This window comes from Dipodomys spectabilis, unplaced genomic scaffold (genome assembly GCF_019054845.1).
Source record: "Dipodomys spectabilis isolate Male_0828 unplaced genomic scaffold, ASM1905484v1 ptg000157l, whole genome shotgun sequence".
Classification (NCBI taxonomy): Eukaryota; Metazoa; Chordata; class Mammalia; order Rodentia; family Heteromyidae; genus Dipodomys; species Dipodomys spectabilis.
The window spans coordinates 7,977,390-7,983,389 of NW_024870834.1; positions in this window are offsets into that span (position 1 = coordinate 7,977,390).

The window sequence follows — 6,000 nt, forward strand, 5'->3', positions numbered from 1 at the left end:
TGCACAAGCACATTCTTGCAGGATAATTCAAACTTTAAGGATGATATTAACTTAAATAAAATAAAGAAGGAAAGACCAGGTTCATTGTACATTGGAGATCAGGATCTTTATTCTCTCCATTCATAAAAGCATATCTGTTGTCTGGTGCTGGTTGCTCACATGTGTGATCCTAGCTACTGAGGAAATGAGATCTAAGGATCACAGTTCAAAGCCAGCCTGGGTGGAGAAGACCAGGAGACTCTTAGTCCCAATTTCACCACCAAAGAAAGCTGGAAATTGAGCTGTGGCTCACGTGGTAGAGTGTTAGCCTTGAGCCATAAAGCTCAAGGACAGTGCCTAGGCCCTGAGTTCAAGTTCTAGAACCATCACAAAGAAAGAATTAGATCTATTGCTCAGTTCCTTTCATATCAGTAGTATGGTTGAAATCACACATGTGGACATAATTAAGTGCACTCTGTGGTCCCTAAAGGACTGTGGGCTTCTTTTTTTTTGGGGGGGGGGGTCTGGTGGTGGGGTCTGAACCCTGGGCCTGGGTGCTGTCCCTCAGCTCTTCAGCTCAAGGCTAGCCCTCTACCACTTGAGCCATAGAACCACTTCCGGCTTTTTTTTCTGCTTATGTGGTGCTGAGGAATCGAACTCAGGGCCTCATGCATGCAAGGCAAGTGCTCTACCACTGAGCCACCTTCTCAGCCCCAGGACTGTGGGCTTCTATAGGAGGAGAGGATGGAACTTGATTCACAAGCCCACAAGAGAGCTTCCAGACCTTAACCTTTCTGGCATGCATCAAAGAATTGAAGTGGTATCTGCTCACTTATCATCAAAGCCAGGGCAGGGAAACTATGGCTCACAGCCAAACGCATCCCACCACCTGTTTTGTATATAAAGTTTTATTGGCACATAGCCACAACCATTCATTTATAAATCCACAAAGACTGATTCGGCCCTTTAATCGCAGAGCTGAATAGATACAACAGATCTTATAAATGGTCCACAAAGCCTAAATTATTCACAATCTGGTTCTTTAGAGAAAAGAAAAGAAAAAAAAGTTTGTAAAAGGCAGGTGTGACTCAGTGGAGGAGGACCAGCCTTGAGAGGCAAAAACTGAGCAAGAGCACAAGACTCGGAGTTCAAGCCCCAGTACCGGCACAAAAATAAGTTTACTGATTAATAATAATAATAATAATAATAATAATGATGTCTACCTCTTGATATAAAGGCAAATTTTTTGTTCTCTACTTATAGACCAGATACATGATAATAAAATAAATAAAACTTAGATTAAGGGCTGGATATGTGGCTTAAACATTAGAGAGCTACCTAGCAAGCACAAAGCCCTGTGTTCAAATCCCAAGACTGTCCCAAAATAAAATTATATGAAATTTATCAGATCTATTTCAGAGTACCATAGCTATATGACACAGAGGATCAAAGTTCTTAGAGCCACTTGACTTAATTAGGAATATGTCTTTATTTATAAAACAAACAACAACAAAAAAAACCCACTGGTGGCTCATGCTTAGAATCCTAGCTATGCAGGAAGCTGTGATCTGAGGATCTCGGTTCAAAGCCAGCCAGGGCAGGGCAGGAAAGCCTGTGAGACTCTTCATCTCCAATAAAATCACAGAAAAAGCTGAAAGTGGTGCTGTGGCTTCAAGTAGTATGGTGCTATCCTTGAGCACTAAGAGGCTCAGGGACAGGGTCCAGGCCCTGAGTTCAAGTCTCAGGACTGGCCAAAAAAAAAAAAAAATGCTGACCATTGGTATTTAAGCTTTTCCTCTACTGTCAAGAAATTAAATAAGTACATAAATATATGTAAATAAATTAAAAAATAACCACAACCACAAGTTTTGTCCACCCTCCCGACATACAATGTCTCGTGTTTCCCTCCTGGCTCTGTGGCAGCTGTTAACTATCAAATACTATTTCTAGCACAGTGCTGACATCAGTGGATGATCGTACACAAAGCTGTTTGGCATGACATACTGTGCAAGCCTAGGCTGTTAAAACGCAACAGCCCTGTTAAAATTAACTCTATTCACATTGCAGGGAAAATATCTCCGTGTGCCAAATCCTTCCCTTTCTTTCTTCAGTGGAGAAGAGCTGTCTTCTAACCTCTAGAAAGGTGACTCAGACTTCGGAGAGGTGAGGGAGAGAGTGGGGGGAGGCCTCCAAAATTAAAATGATAAAACAAAAATTGGCTTGACAGCAAAAGGACTTCCAAATGGATGAAACCGAATCCTGAACTGAGCCTGCAGCAAATTTAACTGACAAGAAATTCCGCATAATGGACTTGGTTTTATTATTAAGGCTAATACGAATGTGAGGTTTCTTTGTTGTTGTTGTTGTTCTGTTGTATGGATGGCCAGAAGATAAATGCTCATGAAAGGCACTAAAATATCTTCTCTGATTGAAACACTAGTTACAATGCAAACACGCTTCACTTGGACGAAAAAAAGAAAAACAACTTTTTTAAGGATGTGCTATGTGAAAAGCCTTTCTGAAAATGGTATAGCTTTGAAATAGAATTTATTAAAATCATTCAATATAATATTTCATAAACAGTTTCTTTGTGACACTGAAAATTGTATATATATATATATGTATGTATATATATATATATATATAGTGTGTGTGTGTGTGTATTGTATATATGCCCCTGCCAATAGAAGGAATAGCGTATCTGTGTGTGTGTGTGTGTGTGTGTGTGTGTGCTAATACTAGAGCACTAGAGCTTGAACTCAAGACATCACTATCTTGTCTACTAGTTGAGCCACACTTCCACTCCTAGCTTTTTGCTGGTTAACCAGAGATAAGAGTCTCGTGGCTTTGTCTGCCTAGGCTGGCTTTGAACTGTGATCCTCAGATCTCAGCCTCCTGAGTAGCTAGGATTACAAGCATAAGCCTCTAGCATCTGGCCCTTATACCATTTTAAGTAGCGTTTTCAAAAAAAATTAAGTATATGCTCCTCTGGGTCCTTCTTTTTTTTTTTTTTTTTTTTTTTTGGTCCAGTCGTGGAACCTGAACTCTGGGCCTGGGCACTGTCCCTCAGCTCTTCAGCTCAAGGCTAGCGCTCTACCACTTGAGTCACAGCACCACTTCCGGCTTTTTTCTTTTTGCTTATGTGGTGCTGAGGAATCGAACTCAGGGCCTCAGGCATGCAAGGCAAGAACTCTACCACTGAGCCAACTTCCCAGCCCTCCTCTGGGTCCTTTCTAATTGGTGGTTGAAATTGATTTTGAGGGCAACCTCATCAAACAGAAAGGTGCCTTTTTTGATCTACCCCCACCTCCCTGAGTCTGATCTACAGGTCCTCCCCTTCCCTGAGCCCTAGGCCACAGCCAAACAGGGCTTATGAAATGGAGACAGTGCCCAGCAGTGTCTGGCCCTGTTCAAGTTCAACAGCCAAGGATTGAGGCTTTGCAGTTGTCTGCTATGGGAAAAGCAAAGGGTCTGGGAGCTAGGAGACTCCAGCCAAAGCCAAGGTGCATCAAGCCAGCAAGACAGTGATCTAAGCAGCAATTGGGTTTGGGAGATCAAAACTAGTCTAAGGTCAGGCCATAGTAACAGCAAGCAAATAGAATATAGGAATGTGGCTGGTAAGGTCATGTCTATTTGTGTCTGCTTTTCACGGTCTTGTTTCTACTCCATGGTCCTATGAGTAGCAGTCACTGTTACATCCAGAGAGAGAGACTCCTATAGACATAACTGGATCCTCGCTGAGAACAACTCTCACTTCTAAGAAGTCTCTCTCACAGGCTCACCTGACTAATCATTCCAGACTCATCCAAACATTGACCCTTTCTTGTTAATTTAACTTTTTCTTCATCCATGCATTCATTTGCTGGTCCTGGAGCTTGAACTCTGGGCCTGGGTGCTATCCTGAACTTTTGTGCTCAAGGCTAGTGCTTTGCCACTTGAGCTTCAGCTCTATTTCTGGCTTTTAATGGTTCATTGGAGATAAGGGTCTCATGGACTTTCCTTCCCCAGTTTGGCTTCAAACTGCGATCCTCATGTCTCAGCCTCCTGAGTAGCTAGGATTATAGATGTGAGCCACCTGCACCTGACTTCCTACATTTTCACCTGGTCTATAATGAACAGATTTTTTTTAAGATGGTACCAAGATTCCCACCCATGGGTTTGTTGACCATGTGGAATGCTCTCCGAGAGTGTGAGCAGAGTTGGTGGATGTGAATGGAACATGACTCTTGATTGGATCATCTACCAGTCAGCTTTCACTTGATCCAAAGGAATTTACACTAGGTGGGCTGGACCTAAGCAGGCAAGGCCTTGAATAGAAGGTAAAGGGTCAGAGCAAATTGCTCTGTTGTAAGAGGAGAAGGTCAAGGGAAAAGGACCAGAGGGCAGTCTCTTAGAAGATGCAAGCTATCCTTGATCATTCAGAATTAAGAAAAGAAATTCTATCAACAACTAGAGAGCATGCAAGAGGATCTTGAGCCTCAGAGAAGCCGCAGGTCCACACTTGGATTTCAGCCCCATAAGACCCTGATAGAGGGCTTGAGCTTTAGAAACTGTGAGGTAACACGTTTATGTTGCTTTAAGCTACTGGACCTAAAGTGATTGGTTAAATAGCAGTGACAAAATAATGGAGACTATGCCAGGCACTGGTGGCACACATCTGTAATCCTAGCTACGCAGGAGGCTGAGATCTGAGGATCACGGTTCAGAGCCAGCCCAGGCAGGAAAATCTGCAAGACTCTTATCTCCAATTAATCAGCAAAAAGCCAGAAGTGGAGCTGTGGCTCAAGTGGCAGAGTGCTAGCTTTGAACACAAAAGGTCTGGTACAGTGTTCAGGCCCTGAGTTCGTGCTCCAGAACCAGAGCAACAATGAATGTTGAACAAGTTTTTGTTTACTAGAGGATAGTTGTAACTTAAAAAAAAAAAGACTGTGTCACATTGGTTTGGTTAATATGCTAGCCACTAGCTGTGCGCACTAGCTAGTAAACATTTGAAATAAAGATACTGTAACCAAGAAACTGAAATTTTATTTTCATTGATTTCAACAGAAATCCATAATAAGACTTGTGGCCATCCTAGTGCAGTTCTAGCAGGCTAATAATAATGATTATGATTCTCTGATCTTGGTGTTCTTCAATGGATGAGAAGCCAGGCATGATTGGTTTGTGCTCCTCCTGGCTTCGGTCGGTCCTCTTCCGCAATCCATGGAGCTTGCTTGTGGCCATTTGAATGCATCAAGTCTTTCCCTACCTGAGGCCTCTCATTATTGCCTTTCCTTTCATCATGACATCTTCCATTCATTCATTTTTGTGAGCATGTCCCTATCCTGGGGCTTGAACTCAAGGGCTGGGGACTGTCCCTGAGCTTTGTATGTGCAAGGCCAGTGCTCTATCACTGGAGCCGCACCTCCACTGCCAGCTTTTCACTGGTTAATTGGAGATAATAGTTTCACTGACTTTCCTGCCCAGGTTGGCTTAGATCCATGATCCTCAGATCTCAACCTCTCAGAGTAGCTAGGATGATAGGCATAGGCCTCCAGTGCCTGGTCCCTATTCATTTTTATTTAACATTTACTAAATATTGAAGTCTCCATCCAAATGTTATTGCTTTGGAGATGAAGTCCCCATGCCCTGTATCTGTTAGCTCTTGCTGTATAACAAGCTACACCAAAATTTGAAGGCTCAGATCAATGGTCATACATTATTGGAGTTCACGCTTCTGTAGGTCATCTGTGGTAAGCCCAGTTCACAGGTTTAGGGATCAGGGGCTGGGCTTTGGCCTGGGATTAGCTAGACCCCATTACTAGAGACAGGTCAGCTCCACTTGGGAGCAGCAAGCTAGCCTGGATGGGCGCTTCTCCCATCATGACAGACGTAATAGGCAAGTAAAAAACACACTTGGCCTCTTGTGCTGAAGACTAGCACATCACCATGTTTTCTTCCTCCTATTCAAACCAAGTTGTGAATGTTTGGGTCAAAGTTTGGGGAAACACACAGAGCTACGTTGTGGCAAGGATGGTGGCA